The following is a 14177-nucleotide window of genomic DNA, read 5'->3' as shown; positions in this document are numbered from 1 at the left end:
TCTGTCCAACACACACTCAACACAAGAAACGCACATCTGTGTCCAACACACACTCAACACAAGAGGAGACACACATCTGTCCAACACACACTCAACACAAGAGACACACATCTGTGTCCAACACACACTCAACACAAGAGGAGATGCACATCTGTGTCCAACACACACTCAACACAAGAGGAGACACACATCTGTCCAACACACACTCAACACAAGAGACACACATCTGTGTCCAACACACACTCAACACAAGAGGAGATGCACATCTGTGTCCAACACACACTCAACACAAGAGGAGACGCACATCTGTGTCCAACACACACTCAACACAAGAGGAGACACACATCTGTGTCCAACACACACTCAACACAAGAGGAGACACACATCTGTTCTGGTAAGAACTCGAGCTGCTGCGTTTTGGACCAGCTGTAGTTTGTTTATTAAGCGTGCAGGGCAACCACCCAGTAGAGCATTACAATAATCTAGCCTTGAGCTCATGAACGCATGAACTAACTGTTCCGCATTTGTCAATGAGAGCATATGACGTAATTTAGATATATTTTTAAGATGGAAAAATGTGGTTTTACAGATACTAGACACATGACTTTCAAATGAAAGATTGGTATCAAAGAGCACACACACACACACACACACACACACACACACACACACACACACACACACACACACACACACACAGGTTCCTAACCGACGACGAAGACTCGACAGAGCAGCCATCGAGTGTTAGACAGTATTCTAGGTTATTACGTGAGGAAGTTTTTTGTCCAATAATTAGAATCTCTGTTTTTTTTAGAATTTAGTAGTAGGAAATTACTAGTCATCCAGTTTTTTATATCCGCTGTGCATTCTGTTAATTTTGTGAATTGATAAGTTTCGTTAGGTTTTGAAGAAATATAGAGCTGAGTATCGTCAGCATAACAGTGAAAGCTAATTCCATGTTTCCTAATGATATCTCCTAAGGGTAGCATGTACAGAGTGAACAGCAGCGGTCCTAGTACTGAGCCTTGTGGTACGCCATACTGAACTTGTGATCGATGAGACATCTCTTCATTTACTGCTACAAACTGATAACGGTCAGATAAGTGTGATTTAAACCATGCTAGTGCATTTCCCGTAATGCCAACATAATGTTCTAATCTATTTAAAAGAACGTTGTGGTCGATGGTGTCAAATGCAGCGCTAAGATCGAGTAACACTAATAGAGAGACACAACCACGATCGGATGATAAGAGCAAATCATTTGTGACTCTAATGAGAGCTGTTTCGGTACTATGGTACGGTCTAAATCCGGACTGGAAATCCTCAGATATCATTTCTTTCAAGAAAGGAACACAGTTGTGAAGATACTGCCTTTTCTAATATCTTTGACAGAAAAGGTAGATTCGAGATCGGCCTGTGATTGACTAATTCTGTAGGATCAAGTTGCGTTTTTTTTAACAAGCGGTTTAATCAAAGCCAGTTTAAAGTTTTTTGGTACGTATCCTAGAGACAAAGATGAATTAATGATATTAAAAAGAGGATCTATGACCTCTGGAAGTATTTCTTTCAGTAGCTTAGTCGGTATAGGGTCTAACATACATGTTGTAGATTTAGATGATTTAACGAGTTCAGTAAATTCTTCCTCTTCTATAGCAACGAATGAATCAAATTTTTCCTCAGGGAGACTACAATGCTCTGCCTGCCAAATTACACGAGACTAGATAATGATCTGAGATGTCATCGCTCTGCTGCAGAATTTCAACGGCATCCACATCTATTCCGTGTGATAATATTAGATCTAGAGTATGATTACGACGATGAGTAGGTCCTGACACGTGTTGTCTAACTCCAATTGAGTTCAGAATGTCTTTAAATGCCAATCCCAATGCATCTTTTTCATTATCGATGTGTATATTAAAATCACCAACAATTAGTACTTTATCTGCAGTCAATATTAATTCTGATAGAAAGTCCGCAAATTCTTTGATAAAGTCTGTATGGTGCCCTGGTGGCCTGTATACAGTAGCCGGCACAAATCTCAAACGTGATTTATCGTTTACACTATATTTTACATTAAGCACCAATGCTTCAAAAGAATTATATTTAAAACTTGATTTCTTAGTGGTTTTGAAACTATTACTATAGATTACAGCAACTCCACCCCCTTTGCGTTTCAGACGAGGCTCATGTTTATAACAGTAATCTTGCGGGGTTGATTCATTTAAAGTAATGTAATCGTTTGGTTTTAGCCAGGTTTCTGTCAAACACAGCACATCTAGGTTATTATCTGAAATCATATCGTTAACAACGAGTGCTTTTGAAGTAAGCGATCGAATATTCAGCAACCCAAGCTTTAGCATTTGCTCATCTGTATTATAGCTGTTTTTTATTTGTTGAACATCAATTAAATTTTTAACCTTAGTTGGGTTTAAACGTTTTTTGGATTTCCAAATTCAGGGAACAGACACAGTCTCTATATGATGATAGCTAGGTGAGAGAGGCTCTATGTGATGGGATTTATCTGACCTTGGTGACGCGAGGCCGCTAGCAGACGGTCGGTTTAGCCAGTCTGTCTGCTTCCTGACCTGAGCCCCAGATTGTCATGTTTGAGCTCTAAGACTATGAGCCATATTACTAGAGAGAAGAGCAGCACCATCCCAGGAGGGATGAATACCATCTCTTTTCAACAGGTCAGGTTTGCCCCAAAAACTTTTCCAATTGTCTATGAATTCTATATTATTAAGCGGACACCACTTAGACAGCCAACCGTTAAGCGAACACAATCTACTAACTATCTCATCACTCCTGCGAACAGGAAGGGGGCCAGAGCAAATTACAGTCCTTGACATCGTACTTGCAAGTTCACACACCTCTTTAATATTAGTTTTGGTGATCTCCGACTGGCGGAGTCGAACATCATTAGTGCCGACATGAATAATGATCTTAGAGAATTTACGATTAGCATTAGCCAGCACTTTTAAATTTGCTTTGATGTCAGGCGCTCTGGCTCCCGGCAAACATGTGACTATGGTGGTTGGTGTCTCTATTTTCACGTTCCGTGTAATAGAATCGCCAATAACTAGGGCACAATCATTCTCAGTGGGTGTTTCACTGAGCGGGGCAAATCGATTTGTTATGGTAATCGGAACGGAAGAGTGGTTTTTAGATCCGCGACTAGAGCGATCCCTCACTGTCACCCATTTGCCCGGCTGCACAGGCTCTACTTCAGCCAGAACCGACTCATGTAAAGTGTGCACTATTCTATGCGCATCCAAAACATCTAAAGCACTAGCACTCTTACTATCCTCAATTAAAGTTTGGATGCGTGTTTCTAATTCTGAAATCTTCTCTGTCAACCTAACTGTCTCCTTACATTTATCACATATAAATCCTATATTGTCGACAGAGAAGCATACTAAACATGTGACATGAAGTGCAAGTGACAATAACAGGACAAGACATTACTCACCGTGTTTGTTGAGTGATTCTTACTCACCTGAGCTTTTTATGAACTCAAAGGCGCGGACGCGCGAGAGAAAAATAAATAAATAAAATAGCTGAGCGCACGGGTGGCGCGTTAACAGGCTAGCGAATTACTAGCGTTTTGTGCTAGTAGTACTAATAACAAAAGCTAGCGATGTCAGGTTAATCTGAGATGTTGGGTAAAATGTAGTAGTATAAACAACTAGAAATGGTAGTAAAATGATGGTTCAAAACAAAGAAATATAAGGCTAAGACGGAGCTTATCGCACCGAATCAAACAAACACACTCACAGCAGGCAGCGACGCAGACAGGAGCAAATCGATCAGACAGGAGCAATCGATCCAACAGCAATCGGGCAATCTCGGAGGAGATTGGAGACGCACATCTGTGTCCAACACACACTCAACACAAGAGGAGACGCACATCTGTGTCCAACACACACTCAACACAAGAGGAGACGCACATCTGTGTCCAACACACACTCAACACAAGAGACGTACATCTGTGTCCAACACACACTCAACACAAGAGGAGACGCACATCTGTGTCCAACACACACTCAACACAAGAGGAGACGCACATCTGTGTCCAACACACACTCAACACAAGAGACGCACATCTGTGTCCAACACACACTCAACACAAGAGGAGACGCACATCTGTGTCCAACACACACTCAACACAAGAGACGTACATCTGTGTCCAACACACACTCAACACAAGAGGAGACGCACATCTGTGTCCAACACACACTCAACACAAGAGGAGACGCACATCTGTGTCCAACACACACTCAACACAAGAGGAGACGCACATCTGTGTCCAACACACACTCAACACAAGAGGAGACGCACATCTGTGTCCAACACACACTCAACACAAGAGGAGACGCACATCTGTGTCCAACACACACTCAACACAAGAGGAGACGCACATCTGTGTCCAACACACACTCAACACAAGAGACGTACATCTGTGTCCAACACACACTCAACACAAGAGGAGACGCACATCTGTGTCCAACACACACTCAACACAAGAGGAGACGCACATCTGTGTCCAACACACACTCAACACAAGAGACGCACATCTGTGTCCAACACACACTCAACACAAGAGGAGACGCACATCTGTGTCCAACACACACTCAACACAAGAGACGTACATCTGTGTCCAACACACACTCAACACAAGAGGAGACGCACATCTGTGTCCAACACACACTCAACACAAGAGGAGACGCACATCTGTGTCCAACACACACTCAACACAAGAGGAGACGCACATCTGTGTCCAACACACACTCAACACAAGAGGAGACGCACATCTGTGTCCAACACACACTCAACACAAGAGGAGACGCACATCTGTGTCCAACACACACTCAACACAAGAGGAGACGCACATCTGTGTCCAACACACACTCAACACAAGAGGAGACGCACATCTGTGTCCAACACACACTCAACACAAGAGGAGACGCACATCTGTGTCCAACACACACTCAACACAAGAGGAGACGCACATCTGTGTCCAACACACACTCAACACAAGAGGAGACGCACATCTGTGTCCAACACACACTCAACACAAGAGGAGACGCACATCTGTGTCCAACACACACTCAACACAAGAGGAGACGCACATCTGTGTCCAACACACACTCAACACAAGAGACGCACATCTGTGTCCAACACACACTCAACACAAGAGGAGACGCACATCTGTGTCCAACACACACTCAACACAAGAGACGCACATCTGTGTCCAACACACACTCAACACAAGAGGAGACGCACATCTGTGTCCAACACACACTCAACACAATAGGAGACGCACATCTGTGTCCAACACACACTCAACACAAGAGACGCACATCTGTGTCCAACACACACTCAACACAAGAGGAGACGCACATCTGTGTCCAACACACACTCAACACAAGAGGAGACGCACATCTGTGTCCAACACACACTCAACACAAGAGACGCACATCTGTGTCCAACACACACTCAACACAAGAGACGCACATCTGTGTCCAACACACACAACACAAGAGGAGACGCACATCTGTGTCCAACACACACTCAACACAAGAGGAGACACACATCTGTGTCCAACACACACTCAACACAAGAGACGCACATCTGTGTCCAACACACACTCAACACAAGAGACGCACATCTGTGTCCAACACACACTCAACACAAGAGACGCACATCTGTGTCCAACACACACACAACACAAGAGACGCACATCTGTGTCCAACACACACTCAACACAAGAGGAGACGCACATCTGTGTCCAACACACACTCAACACAATAGGAGACGCACATCTGTGTCCAACACACACTCAACACAAGAGGAGACGCACATCTGTGTCCAACACACACTCAACACAATAGGAGACGCACATCTGTGTCCAACCCACACACAACACAAGAGGAGACGCACATCTGTGTCCAACACACACACAACACAAGAGACGCACATCTGTGTCCAACACACACTCAACACAAGAGGAGACGCACATCTGTGTCCAACACACACACAACACAAGAGGAGACGCACATCTGTGTCCAACACACACTCAACACAAGAGGAGACGCACATCTGTGTCCAACACACACTCAACACAAGAGGAGACGCACATCTGTGTCCAACACACACACAACACAAGAGGAGACGCACATCTGTGTCCAACACACACACAACACAAGAGACGCACATCTGTGTCCAACACACACTCAACACAAGAGGAGACGCACATCTGTGTCCAACACACACAACACAAGAGACGCACATCTGTGTCCAACACACACTCAACACAAGAGGAGACGCACATCTGTGTCCAACACACACACAACACAAGAGGAGACACACATCTGTCCAACACACACTCAACACAAGAGACACACATCTGTCCAACACACACTCAACACAAGAGGAGACACACATCTGTCCAACACACACTCAACACAAGAGACACACATCTGTCCAACACACACTCAACACAAGACACACATCTGTGTCCAACACACACTCAACACAAGAGACGTACATCTGTGTCCAACACACACTCAACACAAGAGGAGACGCACATCTGTGTCCAACACACACTCAACACAAGAGGAGACACACATCTGTCCAACACACACTCAACACAAGAGACGTACATCTGTGTCCAACACACACTCAACACAAGAGGAGACACACATCTGTCCAACACACACTCAACACAAGAGACGTACATCTGTGTCCAACACACACTCAACACAAGAGGAGACACACATCTGTCCAACACACACTCAACACAAGAGACACACATCTGTCCAACACACACTCAACACAAGACACACATCTGTGTCCAACACACACTCAACACAAGAAGAGATGCACATCTGTGTCCAACACACACTCAACACAAGAGACGTACATCTGTGTCCAACACACACTCAACACAAGAGGAGACGCACATCTGTGTCCAACACACACTCAACACAAGAGGAGACACACATCTGTCCAACACACACTCAACACAAGAGGAGACGCACATCTGTGTCCAACACACACTCAACACAAGAGGAGACACACATCTGTCCAACACACACTCAACACAAGAGACGTACATCTGTGTCCAACACACACTCAACACAAGAGACGTACATCTGTGTCCAACACACACACAACACAAGAGGAGACGCACATCTGTGTCCAACACACACTCAACACAAGAGGAGACGCACATCTGTGTCCAATACACACTCAACACAAGAGACGTACATCTGTGTCCAACACACACTCAACACAAGAGGAGACGCACATCTGTGTCCAACACACACTCAACACAAGAGGAGACACACATCTGTCCAACACACACTCAACACAAGAGACGTACATCTGTGTCCAACACACACTCAACACAAGAGACGTACATCTGTGTCCAACACACACTCAACACAAGAGGAGACACACATCTGTGTCCAACACACACTCAACACAAGAGACGTACATCTGTGTCCAACACACACTCAACACAAGAGGAGACGCACATCTGTGTCCAACACACACTCAACACAAGAGGAGACGCACATCTGTGTCCAACACACACTCAACACAAGAGACGTACATCTGTGTCCAACACACACTCAACACAAGAGGAGACGCACATCTGTGTCCAACACACACTCAACACAAGAGGAGACGCACATCTGTGTCCAACACACACTCAACACAAGAGGAGACGCACATCTGTGTCCAACACACACACAACACAAGAGACGCACATCTGTGTCCAACACACACTCAACACAAGAGGAGACGCACATCTGTGTCCAACACCCACAACATAAGAGGAGACGCACATCTGTGTCCAACACACACTCAACACAAGAGGAGACGCACATCTGTGTCCAACACACACTCAACACAAGAGGAGACGCACATCTGTGTCCAACACACACTCAACACAAGAGGAGACACACATCTGTGTCCAACACACACTCAACACAAGAGGAGACGCACATCTGTGTCCAACACACACACAACACAAGAGGAGACACACATTTGTGTCCAACACACACTCAACACAAGAGGAGACACACATCTGTGTCCAACACACACTCAACACAAGAGGAGACGCACATCTGTGTCCAACACACACTCAACACAAGAGACGCACATCTGTGTCCAACACACACTCAACACAAGAGGAGACGCACATCTGTGTCCAACACACACTCAACACAAGAGACGCACATCTGTGTCCAACACACACACAACACAAGAGGAGACACACATCTGTGTCCAACACACACTCAACACAAGAGGAGACGCACATCTGTGTCCAACACACACTCAACACAAGAGGAGACGCACATCTGTGTCCAACACACACTCAACACAAGAGACGCACATCTGTGTCCAACACACACTCAACACAAGAGGAGACGCACATCTGTGTCCAACACCCACAACACAAGAGGAGACGCACATCTGTGTCCAACACACACTCAACACAAGAGACGCACATCTGTGTCCAACACACACACAACACAAGAGGAGACGCACATCTGTGTCCAACACCCACAACACAAGAGGAGACGCACATCTGTGTCCAACACACACTCAACACAAGAGGAGACGCACATCTGTGTCCAACACACACACAACACAAGAGACGCACATCTGTGTCCAACACACACTCAACACAAGAGGAGACGCACATCTGTGTCCAACACCCACAACACAAGAGGAGACGCACATCTGTGTCCAACACACACTCAACACAAGAGGAGACGCACATCTGTGTCCAACACACACTCAACACAAGAGGAGACGCACATCTGTGTCCAACACACACTCAACACAAGAGGAGACACACATCTGTGTCCAACACACACTCAACACAAGAGGAGACGCACATCTGTGTCCAACACACACACAACACAAGAGGAGACACACATTTGTGTCCAACACACACTCAACACAAGAGGAGACACACATCTGTGTCCAACACACACTCAACACAAGAGGAGACGCACATCTGTGTCCAACACACACTCAACACAAGAGACGCACATCTGTGTCCAACACACACTCAACACAAGAGGAGACGCACATCTGTGTCCAACACACACTCAACACAAGAGACGCACATCTGTGTCCAACACACACACAACACAAGAGGAGACGCACATCTGTGTCCAACACACACTCAACACAAGAGGAGACGCACATCTGTGTCCAACACACACACAACACAAGAGGAGACACACATTTGTGTCCAACACACACTCAACACAAGAGGAGACACACATCTGTGTCCAACACACACTCAACACAAGAGGAGACGCACATCTGTGTCCAACACACACTCAACACAAGAGACGCACATCTGTGTCCAACACACACTCAACACAAGAGACGCACATCTGTGTCCAACACACACTCAACACAAGAGACGTACATCTGTGTCCAACACACACTCAACACAAGAGGAGACGCACATCTGTGTCCAACACACACTCAACACAAGAGGAGACACACATCTGTCCAACACACACTCAACACAAGAGACGTACATCTGTGTCCAACACACACTCAACACAAGAGGAGACACACATCTGTCCAACACACACTCAACACAAGAGACGTACATCTGTGTCCAACACACACTCAACACAAGAGACACACATCTGTCCAACACACACTCAACACAAGAGACACACATCTGTCCAACACACACTCAACACAAGACACACATCTGTGTCCAACACACACTCAACACAAGAGACGTACATCTGTGTCCAACACACACTCAACACAAGAAGAGATGCACATCTGTGTCCAACACACACTCAACACAAGAGACGTACATCTGTGTCCAACACACACTCAACACAAGAGGAGACACACATCTGTCCAACACACACTCAACACAAGAGGAGACGCACATCTGTGTCCAACACACACTCAACACAAGAGACGTACATCTGTGTCCAACACACACTCAACACAAGAGGAGACGCACATCTGTGTCCAACACACACTCAACACAAGAGGAGACACACATCTGTCCAACACACACTCAACACAAGAGACGTACATCTGTGTCCAACACACACTCAACACAAGAGGAGACACACATCTGTCCAACACACACTCAACACAAGAGACGTACATCTGTGTCCAACACACACTCAACACAAGAGGAGACACACATCTGTCCAACACACACTCAACACAAGAGACACACATCTGTCCAACACACACTCAACACAAGACACACATCTGTGTCCAACACACACTCAACACAAGAGACGTACATCTGTGTCCAACACACACTCAACACAAGAAGAGATGCACATCTGTGTCCAACACACACTCAACACAAGAAGAGATGCACATCTGTGTCCAACACACACTCAACACAAGAGGAGACGCACATCTGTCCAACACACACTCAACACAAGAGACACACATCTGTCCAACACACACTCAACACAAGACACACATCTGTGTCCAACACACACTCAACACAAGAGGAGACACACATCTGTCCAACACACACTCAACACAAGAGGAGACGCACATCTGTGTCCAACACACACTCAACACAAGAGGAGACGCACATCTGTGTCCAACACACACTCAACACAAGAGGAGACACACATCTGTCCAACACACACACAACACAAGAGACGTACATCTGTGTCCAACACACACTCAACACAAGAGGAGACACACATCTGTCCAACACACACTCAACACAAGAGGAGACACACATCTGTCCAACACACACACAACACAAGAGACGTACATCTGTGTCCAACACACACTCAACACAAGAGATGTACATCTGTGTCCAACACACACACAACACAAGAGGAGACGCACATCTGTGTCCAACACACACTCAACACAAGAGGAGACGCACATCTGTGTCCAACACACACTCAACACAAGAGACGTACATCTGTGTCCAACACACACTCAACACAAGAGACGCACATCTGTGTCCAACACACACTCAACACAAGAGACGTACATCTGTGTCCAACACACACTCAACACAAGAGGAGACGCACATCTGTGTCCAACACACACTCAACACAAGAGGAGACACACATCTGTCCAACACACACTCAACACAAGAGACGTACATCTGTGTCCAACACACACTCAACACAAGAGACGTACATCTGTGTCCAACACACACTCAACACAAGAGGAGACGCACATCTGTGTCCAACACACACTCAACACAAGAGGAGACGCACATCTGTGTCCAACACACACTCAACACAAGAGACGCACATCTGTGTCCAACACACACACAACACAAGAGACGCACATCTGTGTCCAACACACACTCAACACAAGAGACGCACATCTGTGTCCAACACCCACAACACAAGAGGAGACGCACATCTGTGTCCAACACACACTCAACAAGAGGAGACACACATCTGTGTCCAACACACACTCAACACAAGAGGAGACACACATCTGTGTCCAACACACACTCAACACAAGAGGAGACACACATCTGTCCAACACACACTCAACACAAGAGACGCACATCTGTGTCCAACACACACTCAACACAAGAGACGCACATCTGTGTCCAACACACACTCAACACAAGAGACGCACATCTGTGTCCAACACACACTCAACACAAGAGACGCACATCTGTGTCCAACACACACTCAACACAAGAGACGCACATCTGTGTCCAACACACACTCAACACAAGAGGAGACGCACATCTGTGTCCAACACACACTCAACACAAGAGGAGACGCACATCTGTGTCCAACACACACACAACACAAGAGGAGACACACATTTGTGTCCAACACACACTCAACACAAGAGACACACATCTGTGTCCAACACACACTCAACACAAGAGGAGACGCACATCTGTGTCCAACACACACTCAACACAAGAGGAGACGCACATCTGTGTCCAACACACACACAACACAAGAGGAGACACACATTTGTGTCCAACACACACACAACACAAGAGGAGACACACATTTGTGTCCAACACACACTCAACACAAGAGACGCACATCTGTGTCCAACACACACTCAACACAAGAGGAGACGCACATCTGTGTCCAACACACACACAACACAAGAGGAGACACACATCTGTGTCCAACACACACTCAACACAAGAGGAGACGCACATCTGTGTCCAACACACACACAACACAAGAGGAGACACACATTTGTGTCCAACACACACACAACACAAGAGGAGACACACATTTGTGTCCAACACACACTCAACACAAGAGACGCACATCTGTGTCCAACACACACTCAACACAAGAGGAGACGCACATCTGTGTCCAACACACACACAACACAAGAGGAGACACACATCTGTGTCCAACACACACTCAACACAAGAGGAGACACACATCTGTGTCCAACACACACTCAACACAAGAGGAGACGCACATCTGTGTCCAACACACACTCAACACAAGAGACACACATCTGTGTCCAACACACACTCAACACAAGAGACGCACATCTGTGTCCAACACACACACAACTCAAGAGGAGACACACATCTGTGTCCAACACACACTCAACACAAGAGGAGACACACATCTGTGTCCAACACACACTCAACACAAGAGGAGACGCACATCTGTGTCCAACACACACTCAACACAAGAGACGCACATCTGTGTCCAACACACACTCAACACAAGAGACGCACATCTGTGTCCAACACACACAACACAAGAGACGCACATCTGTGTCCAACACACACTCAACACAAGAGACGCACATCTGTGTCCAACACACACTCAACACAATAGGAGACGCACATCTGTGTCCAACACACACTCAACACAAGAGACACACATCTGTGTCCAACACACACTCAACACAAGAGACGCACATCTGTGTCCAACACACACACAACACAAGAGGAGACGCACATCTGTGTCCAACACACACTCAACACAATAGGAGACGCACATCTGTGTCCAACACACACTCAACACAAGAGACACACATCTGTGTCCAACACACACTCAACACAAGAGACGCACATCTGTGTCCAACACACACACAACTCAAGAGGAGACACACATCTGTGTCCAACACACACACAACACAAGAGGAGACGCACATCTGTGTCCAACACACACACAACACAAGAGGAGACGCACATCTGTGTCCAACACACACACAACACAAGAGACGCACATCTGTCCAACACACACACAACTCAAGAGGAGACACACATCTGTGTCCAACACACACACAACACAAGAGACGCACATCTGTGTCCAACACACACTCAACACAAGAGGAGACGCACATCTGTGTCCAACACACACACAACACAAGAGGAGACACACATTTGTGTCCAACACACACTCAACACAAGAGACGCACATCTGTGTCCAACACACACTCAACACAAGAGGAGACACACATCTGTGTCCAACACACACTCAACACAAGAGACGCACATCTGTGTCCAACACACACTCAACACAAGAGACGCACATCTGTGTCCAACACACACTCAACACAAGAGACGCACATGTGTCCAACACACACACAACACAAGAGACGCACATCTGTGTCCAACACACACTCAACACAAGAGACGCACATCTGTGTCCAACACACACTCAACACAATAGGAGACGCACATCTGTGTCCAACACACACACACAACTCAAGAGGAGACACACATCTGTGTCCAACACACACACAACACAAGAGACGCACATCTGTGTCCAACACACACTCAACAAGAGACGCACATCTGTGTCCAACACACACACAACACAAGAGGAGACGCACATCTGTGTCCAACACACACTCAACACAAGAGGAGACGCACATCTGTGTCCAACACACACTCAACACAAGAGACGCACATCTGTGTCCAACACACACTCAACACAAGAGACGCACATCTGTGTCCAACACACACTCAACACAAGAGACGCATATCTGTGTCCAACACACACACAACACAAGAGACGCACATCTGTGTCCAACACACACTCAACACAAGAGACGCACATCTGTGTCCAACACACACTCAACACAATAGGAGACGCACATATGTGTCCAACCCACACACAACTCAAGAGGAGACACACATCTGTGTCCAACACACACACAACACAAGA

At 46.3% G+C, this 14177-nt stretch overlaps 1 protein-coding gene across 3 annotated transcripts in view; it reads right to left on the bottom strand.

Annotated features, from left to right (window-relative positions):
• The window catches only part of hlcs (holocarboxylase synthetase (biotin-(proprionyl-CoA-carboxylase (ATP-hydrolysing)) ligase)), a 106115-nt gene that overhangs the window by 37746 nt on the left and 54192 nt on the right, over positions 1 to 14177 (bottom strand). The gene's annotated exons all lie outside the window — the stretch shown is intronic.

Source organism: Scardinius erythrophthalmus, assembly GCF_964197995.2.
Source record: "Scardinius erythrophthalmus genome assembly, chromosome: 23".
In the NCBI taxonomy this organism is placed as follows: Eukaryota; Metazoa; Chordata; class Actinopteri; order Cypriniformes; family Leuciscidae; genus Scardinius; species Scardinius erythrophthalmus.
This window is presented reverse-complemented; position numbering and strand designations above follow the sequence as displayed.